At 44.0% G+C, this 14717-nt stretch overlaps 1 pseudogene; it reads right to left on the bottom strand.

Moving 5' to 3' along the window:
- Window positions 1–5281: 5281 nt before the first annotated feature.
- Window positions 5282–14087, bottom strand: LOC118850857 (annotated as a pseudogene).
- Between the last annotated feature and the right edge of the window lie 630 nt (window positions 14088–14717).

Genomic DNA, 14717 nt, shown 5'->3' with positions numbered 1-14717 from the left:
TCCTGGCCTTAGCCACATCTCAGATCTTCAAAGAGTCATCGGAATCACCTGCTCCACAAGTTGGAATGATTTGTGGATGCAAGACAGGAATTAAGAGGCTACCTGTCACATCATCAGAAAAGGGAGAGGGGCTCAAATGGAGCCGAAAAGACCACCCTCTCCAGCCCCCCGCGGCTTTCCCAGAGGAAAGAGCCCACACCCAGTTAAGAGTTTCTCTGCCTCCCCGCCAGACCTAGAGGAAAAACGGGAAAAAAAAAAAAACACAGGAGAATCAGGGACTGCAAGCTACAGACAGCCCTGGAAGAGGGGCGTGTCTGCCTAGAAGAAGGTGGAAGCTTGGGGACGCCCCTGGACCCAGGCGCGAGGGCTCCCCTCCAGGCCGGCTGCCCGGCCTGGGCTTCCGAATCCCAGCATCTTCTCTAGGTGATTTGGTGGCAAACTTTAAACACAGAGACCCTCCCTCCAAAGGCTGCCAAGAAGTCCTTCCCACCTCTGAGGAGGGAGACGATGCAAGAAAGGAAGAGAAGAAGTAAGGTCGGTGAAAAGAGGCTAAGCTTAACTGGCTTTCCTAAAGGTTTTTGAGGATTCCCCAGCTAAACCCTGGACGTCTTGCGCTGGCTATTCTAATTGTCCTTTACGTTCCTCTCTACTACTAAGGAAAGAAAAGCCAAAAATCTCAGCTCAGTAACACCACCCTCTCTGCTTCAACTTTCCATCCTCCCTCAAGCTGTCCGAACAAACAACTCCCAAGCTGCCCTGCTACCTGAGGCTGTTTTTATTCCCAAACTGCCCATCAATTCCCAATTGTCTCCAGCTGGGCCATGCTTGCCCTCCCCCAGCAATTCCACATCCCCAGATTTTTTTTTTAGCTTCACCTGAGTTCCCAGAGCCCCAGCACAGAAAATTGGGTCTTCTAAGGCTTAGATTTAGGTGAGTTTCAGCCCGCAGAAAAAAAGGCAGAGTTGAGTAGCTGTGGATTCCAGCTCAAATGGTGGAAAGGCCCGGTATGCACCAGAGCACTATCCTTGGCCATGGCATGGGGACTATCTGCCTCCAACTGTCTTAGAGCACTGCCCTCATCACATCTTTTCTATTGAACTCATCTGTAAGCATGTCCTATCCCTCCCTCCTCCCCACCAGAAGACTATATAAATTCTTGAAGGCAGGGACCATGTCATCTTTCATCTTTGTATATATCACATTTCACACAATTTGAGAAAGACCTCATTTCTTATTTCATTGGTAATGAGGGACTCCAGGTGAAGAAACTCCTCCTGCCAAAGCTCCTTGGCACCTACTTTTTGTAGATGGTAGCACCCTTGCCCTGAGTCAGGGAGAACACTTCAAATGCCACCTCAGACATTTAGAAGCTCTGTAACAACAACCACCACCACAACAACGCCTGCAAATCATTCATTTCCTTTTGATCTCCTCTCTCTGTGAAACAGAATGGCTGGACTCAGTGGCCTCCACAGTTTCCCTCCAGTTTTAAGTCTACAATCCCATGCAGTTGACAATCCTAGGGGACGGAGAGGCTAAGGAGCTGGAACATGGTAAATGCTTACTAAAACATTTGTTGACATTTTTAGTTCTCTCACTGGAAGCCCATGTTCTGTCCTCCCTTTCCACTCAGCTGCACCTTATAATTTTATCATATATGCAATTTTTCCAAGATAGGCTGAACTAGAAATAATACATACTAACAATAATAGAATTCTTACAGCTAGAAGACAGCTTTGAAACCATAGGAACATAGATCTAGAAAACACCTGAGTCCATCAAGCCCAGTTTCCCAGTCCCCAACCTCCCACCCCTCCCCTTTTACAGATAAGGACACCAAGTCAGAAAGAATAATAATAGCTAATATTTATATGACACTTTAAGGCTTGCAAAGCTCTTTACATAGTTGATCCTCACAACAACCCTTGGAGGCAAGTGCTACTGTTATCCCAGTTTTACAGATAAGGAAACTGTGGTTAAGTAACTTACCCAAGGTCACCTAGCTAGTAAGTATCTGAGGCAGGATTGGAACTCAGTTCTCCTCACTGACTCCATGTTCCATAATCAATCCTCTACCCCACCTACCCTACTAAACAGCTCCAAGGGTAGCTGGTTACATGGCCAGGGTGTAAGGCCAGAGCCTGTGGTACCAGTTACAGTATTCTTGACACAGCAGGCATGAGGATAGAAGTGCTGACTCACAGAGAACATATACTTTGTAACTAAAGACCAAAGTCTTCCAAGGTTCAGAAAAAGAGAAGAGCAGTGAATTTTTATTAAGGGAATTCTTAAATTGTGTGTTGATTTAGATTTCTGCTCTCAAGGCTAATTGTTATATTATGTAATTCCACCCAACAGGAATGTATAAAACCCCTGCAGTCAGCCAATAAACATTTATTAAGTACCTGCTATTTGCCAGGTACTATGATGAACTCTTGAGATAACAAAGAAAGAGACTATTCTCACAGTCTAATGGAATAGACAACATCCAAACAACCATGTACAAAAGAGATATATACAGCATAAAGTGGTAATAAGTGATTTAAGAGGGATTGGGATAGGCTTTTTATAGAAGGTGGAAACTTATTTGGGACTTGGAAAAAAGCCAGAGAAACCTGGAGCTGGAGATGAGAAGGGGGAGCATTCTAGACGTGGCAGGAGGGCTACCAGTGAGAAAAGCCCAGAGTTGAAGGAACAGGAGGGAGGCCAGAGTTATTGGATCACATAGTATGTGGTGGTGGGGAGTATAAAGTGGAAAGGTGGGGCAGGTCATGAAGAGCTATGAACACCAGAGGACTGAATATTTGCTAACCTCATAGAGCTGGAACAGATCTTAGAAATCATCCATTCCAGTGTTCTCACTTCACAGAGGAGGCCACCAAGGCCCAGTGGGTGGAGGTACTTTGCCCAAAGGCACACAGCTAATCATTGGAACCCTCATCCATTGTTCCCTACCACCCCCCCCTTCTTTCCACACCATGTGGCATCCCTTCTATAATTGCACACTAGGTTTTAGGGAATGCAAAGACACATTAGAAGCACTGGATGTCTAGAAGGGAACGGCCTGGCCTGGGACACCAGATCCGTGACTTCTTAGTTGTGTCAAGCAAATCACATTCTGAGCCTGTTTTCTCATCTGAACTTGACAGGACAGTCATAAAATGAAGGGACTGGATTAGCTGATCTCTAAGGTTCCTTCTGGACAGCTAGGGGGCTCAGTACGAGAGTCAGGAAGACTCCTTTTCCTGAGTTCAAAATCAGCCTCACGTACTTCCTAGCTGCATGGCCCTGGGCAAGTCACTTAACCCTGTTTGCCTCAGTTTCCTCATCTGTAAAATGAACTGGAGAAGGAAATGGCAAACCACTCCAGTATCTATGCCAAGAAAACCTCAAATGGGGTCATGAAGAGTTGGACATGACTGAAACAACCAAACAACAACAACAGGTTCCTTCTAGGTCTAAATCTTTGTAGATAAGTCAGTGTCCCCATCTTTCAGAAGTTTACTACTTTAATTCGGCAAATATTTACTGAGAGATAAATGTCCATCCCTGTGCCAGGGCACAGTGAGGACATAAAAGAAGTGTATCCCAGCCTTCCATCAGGAAGCTTTCAAGCAGGCCTGCTTTGGCTGCAGTCATATGAAAATGACAACAGTACAGAGATCAGCCAAGCCTTGGATATGATGAAATTTCATTTTCTGAAAGGTTCCAAATGCTTAAACACAGAATAGAAAAGCCTATATTCCATAGATTTTCCCCATATTTTTATACATATATATTTAATTTTTGCATTTCACTTCAATTATCCAGGCTCAGTAACCACACTTTGCTATGATAATCATAACCCAGGAGGTGGGATTTCTTCAGCATGGAGTAAATCAACCATCCTTGACTTAGTAGATAAGTGCAGAGAGTTTTCCCTGAAGCGAAATTCCTTGTCAAAGGAGGACCTAGTAAAAATCAAAAGTGGTGCTTGAACCCATGTCTTCATGGTACCAAGTCCAACGAGTTATCCACTATGTGTCTCTGCCTCTTCATAGGAACAATATCAATTACTTGGTTTGAATGATGTCTACAAAACCCCTTTTATAAATAATCCAAATATAAATAAATAAACCAAACACGGTTTCAGAGAAATCGGGGAAGACTTGTATGAACTGATGAAAAGTGAAGTGAGCAGAATCAGGAGAACAATTTATACAACAGAAAACAATATTGTAAAGGCAAACAACTCTGAAGGACTTAGAAATTTTCATCAACTACAGTTCTAGATGAATCCATGATAAAATATGCAATTCACCTCCAGGAAGAGGTGATGGACTCAGTGTGGAGAAAGAGGTATAGTTCTTTTTTATTTTTTTTTAACATGACTAATGCAGAAATTTGTTTTGCTTGACTATACATGCTTGGGACTTGGTTCTGTTTTCCTTGATTTCTCAGTGAGGGAAGGGTGGGGTGGGGGGAGGTGAGGAGAGAATTTAGAGCTGAAAATAAAATAAAATTGAATTTAAAAAATCAATCCACAAGTGTTTATTGTGTCTATGTGCTAAGCACAGCCACTTCCAGCAGGTTCCATACAAACCAAAGTACAATGCCTTCCCACAAATTTGCTGTTGGGTTTTTCCTCCAATAAGAACATTAGCCCAGGTAAGTGAAAAGTGATTTCTGGGAGGAGGGCACTACCAACAGCATGGACCAGGATAGGAATCTTGCATCAAGTGATGCTTGAACTGAATCTTGAATGAAGCTCGAGATTCTACAAGGGAGATGTGACAATAAGTGCATTCCTGGTCAAGGCAAAGATACTGAGGTGGGAAATGGAAGATTTCATCCCAAGTATAGACAGTAGGTCCATTTGGCTTGAACGTTAAGTATGTGAAGGAAAATAATGTGCAACAAGCCTGGAAAAAAGAAGTCTGGAGGTCCGATTATGAATGCCCTTGACAGTTAAATAGAAGTATTTGTATTTTATCCAACATGCAAGAGGGAGACATGGTATTCTTTGAGCAGGGGACTCTGCCTTCTGAGAAAGTTCATTCATTTTCTGAACAGCACTACTTATTGGGAAAGTTTTCCTTATTTGATAGGGAGTGTAGGAGTGGCAGAAATTTGCTGTCCTGGTACTTGGACTGGCCTCATTCCCTTGGGCCTAGGCTTGCCTCTCTTGGGCTTCAAGATCAAGCTTCAGTTTCTTTCTTCTCTCCTCAAGTTTCTGAGCCCTCAGCCTCCTACTTCTTGCCTTTCCTGACCTTGTCATAGGCTGCCCTGGCTGCAGCATCTGTCAACACCTGTAAGGCCTGGGAGAGCAGGTGGAAGAGCTCAGCTGCTTGGGGATTATCTGGATTTTTGTCTGGATAGCCTTTTGTAGGTATGCTTTCTTCAGCTCCTTAGGGGCTGCCTCCTCCAGGACTCCCAGGAGCAAGTACAGGTCCATTTGCAATAACTCCTTGGTCACCTCCATGGTCCTGACCCAGAAACTGGCATCTTCCTTTAGGAACTGGGAATCCCAGGAGCCTAAGGGAGTCACTAGGGAGTCCTCTGAGCTCCCTCTTTAGCTGGAGGCTTTTGGGTTCCTGGTTCTCTCCTGCTATCAGAAGGGCAGAGGAAGTTCTGTGCCTGCTGCTGTTTAAGGTACCTCAGGGCCAGAAGATGGAGGGGAGGAGTCCAGCAAGATAGCAGGAGGTGGTGGTCAGCTGGGCTCAGGAATCTGAGTGTGTACCACTCCCCCAGGCACCTTTTATCCAGCACATGCCCACCCTTAAATAGCCAGTCCCCTACCCATATATATTAGCCTGTATATACAGCCCATGTATGCATCAGGGATTCCCAATTTTTGATAGTGATATTCTGAGGGAATGAAAGAAGTTGGTCACAGGCCATTCTGAATACTTGTCAACTAATTTTATTATCTCTTTGAAATTAATATTATTTCTGATATGCATAAGGGGGCAGCTAGGTGGGGAAAATGGGTAAAATACCTGGCCTGGAGTTAGGAAGTCTTATTTTTTTTTTTTTACTTCAAATATAGCCTCAGACACTTAGTAACTCTCTGACCCTGGACAACTCATTTAACCTTGTTTGCCTCAGTTTCCTCATCTATAAAATCGGGTGGAGAAGGAAACAACAAGCCACTCCATCATCTTTACCACCTTGAAAAAAAACCCAAATGGGGTGACGATGTGTTGGATAGGACCAAAATGAAAGATAAAATTTATTTGATTTCATATTAAACTGAGCTCCAAGTTGGTTTTACAGAAATTCCAAGGGGATAGGACTGGAAAAAGTTTACATCAGCTTACACTGTGGAAGGAAGTTCTCCAGTTGGTGAGGAAGTGATGCTCATCCTCTTGCAGGGGAAGGCTGGCCATTGAAGGCCCACAGCCAGGGAACGTGGGCATGGGTTGAGAATTCCTCCCTGGAGATTGTTGTTGTGTATGTCCTTCTTCCTCCTAGAGTACCATGACATCAGGGAAATGATAACATGACTTGCAGTTGACTTTGATTTCAGTGAGGGAGGCTGTGCAAATTCACCAGTCTCACTTTCTCCTCCAGAACCACCTTGGTCCAGTGGTCTGATATTCACCAGGAAGACTGGAGATGGCCCAGTATGCATTGGTAGATGCCAGTCCTTTTAGCCTAAGGTGTTTTCAGGCTCTCACTTTGTGTGAGATAATGCCCATTCAGTGAATAGCCCTCTTTAAAAAGTTAATCAAAGCATGGCCATTTCAATTAAAACTCAAAAACCAAACCAAAACAAACAAACAAACAAACAAAAAAAAAAACTGAGAGGAGAAGATCCTCAGGGTTCCTGGCCAAAAGAGAATGTTACTATTGAGTATTTACATTCATTCTGTGTTAGGAGGCCAGGGACCTATTGTCCAATCTATGAGCTTCAGAGTGATTTGGGTTTAAGGCTTGGTGTTTGAGAAAGAAATCTAGCCAATAAATTTGAAGACAAGGTGGCAGCCTTCAGCCATTGAGAGGGGGGAGAGGGAGGGGGAGAGGATACTCACAGGTTGTGCTTGTCCTTCATTTTTGAGGAAGACCATGGGGAAATGATGACAGGACTTGCAGTTGACTTTGATTTGAGAGAGGGCTGTGCAAGGTCACCAGCCTCACTTTCTCCTCCCCCCTCCCTACTCTGCTAGGAGCAGGGCAAAGGAGAACTCAAATCAACATTTATCAACCAATACATATTTATCAAACACCTACTATGTGCTGGGCACTGTGCTAAGCACAGTGCTTATATCCTGAGTAACCCTTTCATTTTAGCCTGACTTTTTTTCTTCCACAGTTTCCCTTTCATCGTCTCTCACTTTCAGAGGAGAAAAGTAGTCTTGAAGAGTATCAAAAGTTATTTTCAAAAGTCATTGAAGAGCATTTAAATAAAAAATATTCTTTTTGATTACTGGGTAATATCTGTTCTGCTGAATTGAGGGATCCAATAGATGGTTCTTTCCACACAAAAGATGGGCAATAACCCTGCTAGATGAGTTATTCCTTTCATGAAAAGGGGGACTTTCTCTAGAAGCCGAATTATCTGCATTCAAACTTCCATTTGTCCCATGTAACTCAATGTATTATACATCCCACCCCTCCTTTTAGATATATGCATTGCCCAGAGTTGTGTGTCTGTTCTCATTGTGTTGCTGAGATACTTTGAAGGCATCTGAAGCTTTCATGACTCTCCTTAGGAGATCTTCCAGTTCCTGAGGAGATCCAATTCTCCCCTGCCAAATTTTATCTTTAGAGAAGATAAGCTGGCTTTTATAGACTTGACCAAGTGTATCAGAGACAAAGGAATTCTCTGGACTTCTCTTCTTTGCTTTCTATGCCCAATTAATGGCATCTTCAAAATTATTTTCATTAATGAAACAATGTCTTCCTAAGGCTCGATAGATCAAGGCATAATGCTCAAATCTGATAGTTTCTTCACCTAAGACTTTCTGAACCTGATCATCCCCTTCCTGTTTCTGGATGTCCAAAATGAAAGCAGAAAATAAAGTTATTTATATCCTTCCTTGGGTTCAGTGTTTCTTTACTGTATTCCTTCTGTCTATTCAGCAGCAGCATCTGTACAATCCATATAAATTTGTCTCTGTGGTGAGTTTCAATTCTTTTAAACAGGGACTGGCAATTAAGGGGAGAATGATACAGATTCCTTCATTCCTCCCACAATCTACTACTTTGATACAGATAAGAATTGGAGAGTAATTCCCCATTTTGTCTCCTAAAAACTTTCTGCTCCAATATTCCCTTTGGTTGGTTAATCCTAAGAAGTTCTCATACTATACCACAGAAATGTCAGAATCAGAAATGTAAGAATTAAGCAGAGACAGGAAAGAAATTAATTGAGCTCTTTGCTGCCAAAGTTCAACCCTTTCAGGATGTATTTCACAATGTTCTCACTGTATTTCCTATCAATTTTTTTCGATTTTATCATTGCTCCAAGATGTTAATAACTATTTCTTTTCATAAAAAGTGAAGAACAGTTTTGAGAGGAAAATAGAAGTTCCACCATGACACTTTTCCAACTAGATAAAAATGTTCCACTTGGGATTTCTGGAATTTAGTGAATTTGGTTTTATTTTTCTCTATGTCTGTGCCTTTGCATTCATTTTCACAGAGGATTTCCACTCTGTCATAGAGTCTTCATCTTTCTTCTGGAGAATGATGGAAGAGCCATTTGATGGCAAAAATCTTGAAGGAGATTCAGTGTGAAGGTTTAGTGTAAGAATAGTGCCATTCAACTGTTCAAGACTTAAAGTAGTAAAGCATCTGTGAAGTTGGTAGCTGAGAATCTGACTTACAAAAGATCTTTCCACTGTGAACCACTTTGTGGATCTACCAAGATAGTTTGTGGTCCCTTGCTCCTAATTCTTGGTAGAAAGTAGAAAATGTGTCAATAAAAGGATCTTCAGGATCTTGTACTGGGGACAGCAATAAAAACACTACTAAAAACTTTTCAGGTTGCGTTATGTCTTCACATGTAAGAAATGAAATTAATTTATGGACTTCAGTGGCTCTCTTTTTAAACCACAATGTTCAAAAGGTTGATATTGTTCCATGTTAATGTTGCTAGGACAGGTCTACCTCAAAAGAATTTGACCACTCAAGACTTTTTTTGCTCAGAGTAGTGAGGGTGTTTTTGTGTGGTTATAAACTGACCAGTTTTATTTTGGGGAGGGGCCTGTACAGTGGGACATATCTGAAGACAGCTGATGGGGAGAGGTGAGTACTCTTTACCATAAACCAAAATGTAATAACATTAATGAGAATTTGTATTTGAATGTGAGAATACTATATTGTAGGAGCCTTTGTATGAAGCCTTCAAGGGTAGGGTGAAGAGAGCTGGAACTAGAAGGATGTGAACCATTGGCCTTAGAGGTACTAGGAGCTGGCAGGGGTGCTATCCTCAACATCCTGTTTTCCTCCACAAAGGGAGCCACCCCCAAGGGGAGAAGGGGAAGATGATGATGGAGGAGGAGCTGCAGAAGTGTGGGAAGTTGGCCCTCCCTTGCCTTCCTCAGATGGTGGAAGAGATACAACAATGTATTTCTGGACACTGCCTGCCTCTGAAGGAGCTTGTCTAGGAGGGGATGCTGTTGCAGTGGAGACTACTGTGAATAAGCTGGACACTGGGACCGTGGTGATGACAGGAGGGGTAGTGGTAGAGTCAGAGACAGAAGCTGCTGGGCTAAGAGACAGGGCCTGCTGTGAAGATGAGGCACCAGAGGAAGGCTACATGACTATGAAGTTGTTCAGGGGAGGGGAAGGCTTGGGAGTGCCACAGCCCCTGCGGACACCAGTGTCTGAACAGGTAATGCAATGGAGCCAGGGACCTTCAGCAGCCCAGTGGTTTGTGGGCCCTAGTGGAGGGCCTGGGAGAGCCTCAGTGTAAGCCGGAGTTGTGCTTCTGTGCTCTCATGTGGTCAGGGCCCGGTGCCAGGCTGCCCTGCAAGCCCAGGAGATTAACAGGACCACACTGACCATCACACAGCCCCGGCCTGCACTGATGCTCTCCCAGGTCCCCCAATGGGGCCTCGCCATGTCCAGGTTCTGCCAGGTCAGCAAAAGAGTCATAGCGGTTCATCCAGGGAGTCTTCTCATGTAGCCAGCTCTTGGTTAAGGTCTTTATGATCCTGGCCTGGATGTTGTTGGTCCTTGTGCTGAAATGTTTGCAGATCTGAGCTACCAGGCCAGCTGTGAAATCCCTGAGCACCCAATGGCTCTCTACATCTGGTGGAAGACACAGCTGGTGGCTCACAACACAAGTCATCACAGCAGGAATCACCTCATGGACATGTTTCTCCAGGTACGGCGTTGGATTACCCAGCATGGCCTTCACCATTCATGTCAGGTAGACAAGCAGGGCCAGATTATTCTGAGCCACATTCACCCGCACCCCCTCTGAGATGAAAGTGCTAAACTCGGGCAGCATCTGATAAAGGCCAGGGTCTGCAGCAATGCTCTGGAGAGTTTCTGCTCTCTTGGCCTCATGTGTCCCTACACAGGTCTCAGATACCTTCTTGTCTGCTCCACAGACAACTCCAGGATGCTCCTGGGTTCAGTGGCAGCAGGGGGCCTTCCAGCAGGGGTGGAGCCTTCTTTCCTTTCCCTTTATTCTCTGCAGATACAGCTCCTTGACCTTTGCCTTTCAGTAGTCCAGCCTCTTCCTGTCCTGGCTTGACAGACTTCCAGGGCTCTGTTGCTTCAGCCTTTTGCTGCTCTTTGGGGTCTGGGGGTGAGTTCTCTGGGATAGCTGGATGAAAACTGTCAATACTCAGCCAGTGAGCTTTGAGGTGGACATCAAGGGGAACACGGGGTAGGGAAGTGTTAATAATGTCACTCACATCAACCTCTTTCTCTTCATAGAAATGAAATTCTGGGGGGGGGGGCGGAGCCAAGGTGGTGGCTAGTAAGCTGGGACTAGCGTGAGCTCCGTACAGAGTCCCTCCAAAAACCTATAAAAATGGCTCTGAACCAATTCTAGAATGGCAGAACCCACAAAACAGCAGAGGGAAGCAGGGCTCCAGCCCTGCTCTCTATCCAACACGGAGCTGGAAGCTGGGAGCTGGGAGCTGGGAACGGAGTGGAGCAGAGCCCAGCCTGAGCAGCATGGACCAAAGAGACCAGGAGCTGGTCATGGGGGGCCCTAGCGCCCTGAATCAGTGAGCTTCGGCAGTTACCAGGCTTCTCAACCAACAAACACCAAAGACCGCGGAGAAGGTTAGTGGGAAAAGCTGTGGGAGTAGAAGGAGTTCGAGGTTCAGCTTCCAGCCCCGGGGGCAGCGGAGGTGGGGCAGCTACAGCTGTTCTTGCTTCCAGCCCCAGGCCCACCTGGTGGGAGGAATTAAGTGGTGGATCAGAGCAGGAGTGCACAGCCTGCCGAAGATCAAAGCCCAGTCCCGGTTGGGGGTTCTTGGGGAAAGAGTAGTGCTGGTGTGACAGAGCTGGCATCTCCCCCCCAAACGTGGAACATAGAACTCGTTAGTCTACAAGCAGTCATACCCCACTGAAAAACTCAAGGGTCAAGTTGGTTGGCTGGGAATATGGCCAGGCAGCGAAAACACACCCAGATTCAGTCTCAGACTTTGGAGTCTTTCTTTGGTGACAAAGAAGACCAAAATATACAGCCTAAAGAAGTCAAGAAAGTGCAAGAGCTTACACCAAAAGCCTCCAAGAAAAACATGAACTGGTCCCAGGCCATGGAAGAGCTCAAAAAGGAGTTGGAAAAGCAAGTTAGAGAAGTAGAGGAAAAATTGGGAAGAGAAATGAGAAGCATGCGAGAAAACCATGAAAAACAAGTCAATGACTTGCTAAAGGAGATCCAAAAAATACTGAAAAATACACTGAAGAAAACAAAACCTTAACAAACAGACTAACTCAAATGGCAAAAGAGCTCCAAAAAGCCAATGAGGAGAAGAATGCCTTGAAAGGCAGAATTAGCCAAATGGAAAACGAGGTCCAAAAGACCACTGAAGAAAATACTACTTTAAAAATTAGGTTGGAGGAAGTGGAAGCTAGTGACTTTATGAGAAATCAAGATATTATAAAACAGAACCAAAGGAATGAAAAAAAATGGAAGACAAGGTGAAATATCTCCTTGGAAAAACCACTGACCTGGAAAATAGATCCAGGAGAGATAATTTAAAAATTATTGGACTACCTGAAAGCCATGATCAAAAAAAGAACCTAGATATCATCTTTCAAGAAATTATCAAGGAGAACTGCCCTGATATTCTGGAGCCACAGGGCAAAATAGAAATTGAAAGAATCCATCGATCGCCTCCTCAAACGGATCCCAAAAAGAAATCTCCCAGGAATATTGTCGCCAAATTCAAGAGCTCCCAGATCAAGGAGAAAATACTATAAGCAGTCAGAAAGAAACAATTTGAGTATTGTGGAAACCCAATCAGAATAACCCAAGATCTGGCAGCCTCTACTTTAAGAGATCGAAGGGCTTGGAATACGATATTCCAGAGGTCAATGGAACTAGGATTAAAACCTAGAATCACCTACCCAGCAAAACTGAGTATCATGCTCCAAGGCAAAATATGGATTTTCAATAAAATAGAGGACTTTCAAGTTTTCTCAGTGAAAAGACCACAACTGAATAGAAAATTTGACTTTCAAACACAAGAATCAAGAGAAGCATGAAAAGGTAATCAAGAAAAAGAACAAGAAAAAGAAATTGCAAGGGACTTACTAAAGGTGAATTGTTTTTTGACATTCCTACAAGGAAAGATGATGTGTATGATTCATGAGACCTCAGTATTAGGGTAGCTGAAGGGAATATGCATACATATATGTTTATGTATATATATGGGTGAATGTGTATGTGTGTATATATCTATGTGTATATATATATGTATATATATATAGAGAGAGAGGGAGAGAGGGAGGAAGGGAGAGAGAGAGAGAGAGAGAGCTCAGACACAGGGTGAGTTGAAGATGAAGGGAAGATATCTAAAAGAAATAAAATCAAATTAAGGGATGAGAGAGGAACATATTGAGAGAGGGAGATAAGGAGAGATAGAATGGGGTGGCATTAGGTGGGAAGACGAAGCAGTTCTGTACGAGGAGGGTAGAGGGCGGGTGAAGGGGGAATGAGTGAACCTTGCTCTCATCAGATTTGGCCTAAGGAGGGAATACCATACATACCCAATTGGGAATCTTACCCCACAGGAAAGAAGAGGGAAGAAGATAAAAAAGGGGGGGGGATGATGGAGGGGAGGGCTGATGGGGGTGGAGGTAGTCAAAAACAAATACTTTCGAAAGGGGACAGGGTCAAGGGAGAAAATTCAATAAAGGCAGATGGGTTGGGAAGGAGCAAAATATAGTTAGTCTTTCACAACAGTGTTGTGGAAGGATTATACATAATTATACACATGTGGCCTATGTTGAATTGCTTGACTTCTTAGGGAGGGTGGGTGGGAAGGTAAGAGGGGAGAGAATTTGGAACTCAAAGTTTTAAAAACAGATGTTCAAAAACAAAAAAAAAAGTTTTTGCATGCAACTAGAAAATAAGATACCCAGGCAATGGGGTGTAGAAATTTATCTTGCCCTATAAGAAAGGAAGGGAAAAGGGGATGGGGGGGGTGGGGTGACAGAGGGGAGGGCTGACTGGGGAACAGGGCAACCAGAATATATGCCATTTTGGAGTGGGGGGGAGGGTAGAAATGGGGAGAAATTTTGTAATTCAAACTCTTGTGAAAATCAATGCTGAAAACTAAATATGTTAAATAAATAAATTAATTTAAAAAAAAGAAAAAAAAAGAAATGAAATTCTGGGCCTCCAGCAGAGGCACACTGGAATGGGATGAATTCCTGGGCATGGAACCCACAGAGAGGCTCAACATTCTTGTACTTCAGAGCATGGTTGATATCACTTTTTGTGAGCTTCTGCTGCTTCCCCATAGGCATAAACTTCATGGCATCTCCTTAATAAGATAAGTAACTTCATCCATTAATAGCTGGCAGGTCTCTTCAGACATCTGAGCAATGCCCATCGATTCTGCCATAACGTTCATTGACTCTAAGGGCAACACAGTGTTGCTTAACTTTCGTTTCTTTTCTTCTGCCATAGTGAAATATGGCCCCACTTCTGATAACCTCTCTGGGTACAGTGCCTTACCCCTGGCCTATAGAGTTCCTGAAGATGGGCCTCCTGACATCTGGGTGTCTTGATTGAGGGACTTAGCTCCCCTTATTTCCGAGGGACCCGATAGCCATCCATCACCTTGCTTGACTTGCTCACAATCACTGTTCCTTGAAACAGCTCAATAAGCAGAATCTGGTACTGTGCCCCACTGTGAGACAATCGATTTGGAGACTGTTTACATAGGACCCAGGAACACTTGCATTGTCCATGCATAAGGCTGCTGTGGGAACAGCTACTCAACATCTAAGGGTGATTATGTCATAGTCCAACCCACTTATGTAATCATTTGTACACCGCCCCCCCCCCCCCATAATAGTTTTGGCAACAATGAAGGGATTGAGATTGTGGGTCTGTGTGATGGCTTGACCTTTGCCCTGGGGTGTTCTGGTGAAGATTTCTATCAGAGGACTTCCTCAGCAAAGTTCCACCTGTCCTGGGATACTCTGATATCCTCTCTCTCTCTCTCTCTCTCTCTCTCTCTCTCTCTCTCTCTGTCTGTCTGTCTCTCTCTCTCTCTTTCTCTATCTATCTATCTATCTATCTATCTATCTAT

Source organism: Trichosurus vulpecula, chromosome 5, assembly GCF_011100635.1.
Source record: "Trichosurus vulpecula isolate mTriVul1 chromosome 5, mTriVul1.pri, whole genome shotgun sequence".
Classification (NCBI taxonomy): domain Eukaryota; kingdom Metazoa; phylum Chordata; class Mammalia; order Diprotodontia; family Phalangeridae; genus Trichosurus; species Trichosurus vulpecula.
The sequence above is the reverse complement of the archived record's forward strand: the minus strand, read 5'-3'. Positions and strand labels throughout refer to the sequence as shown.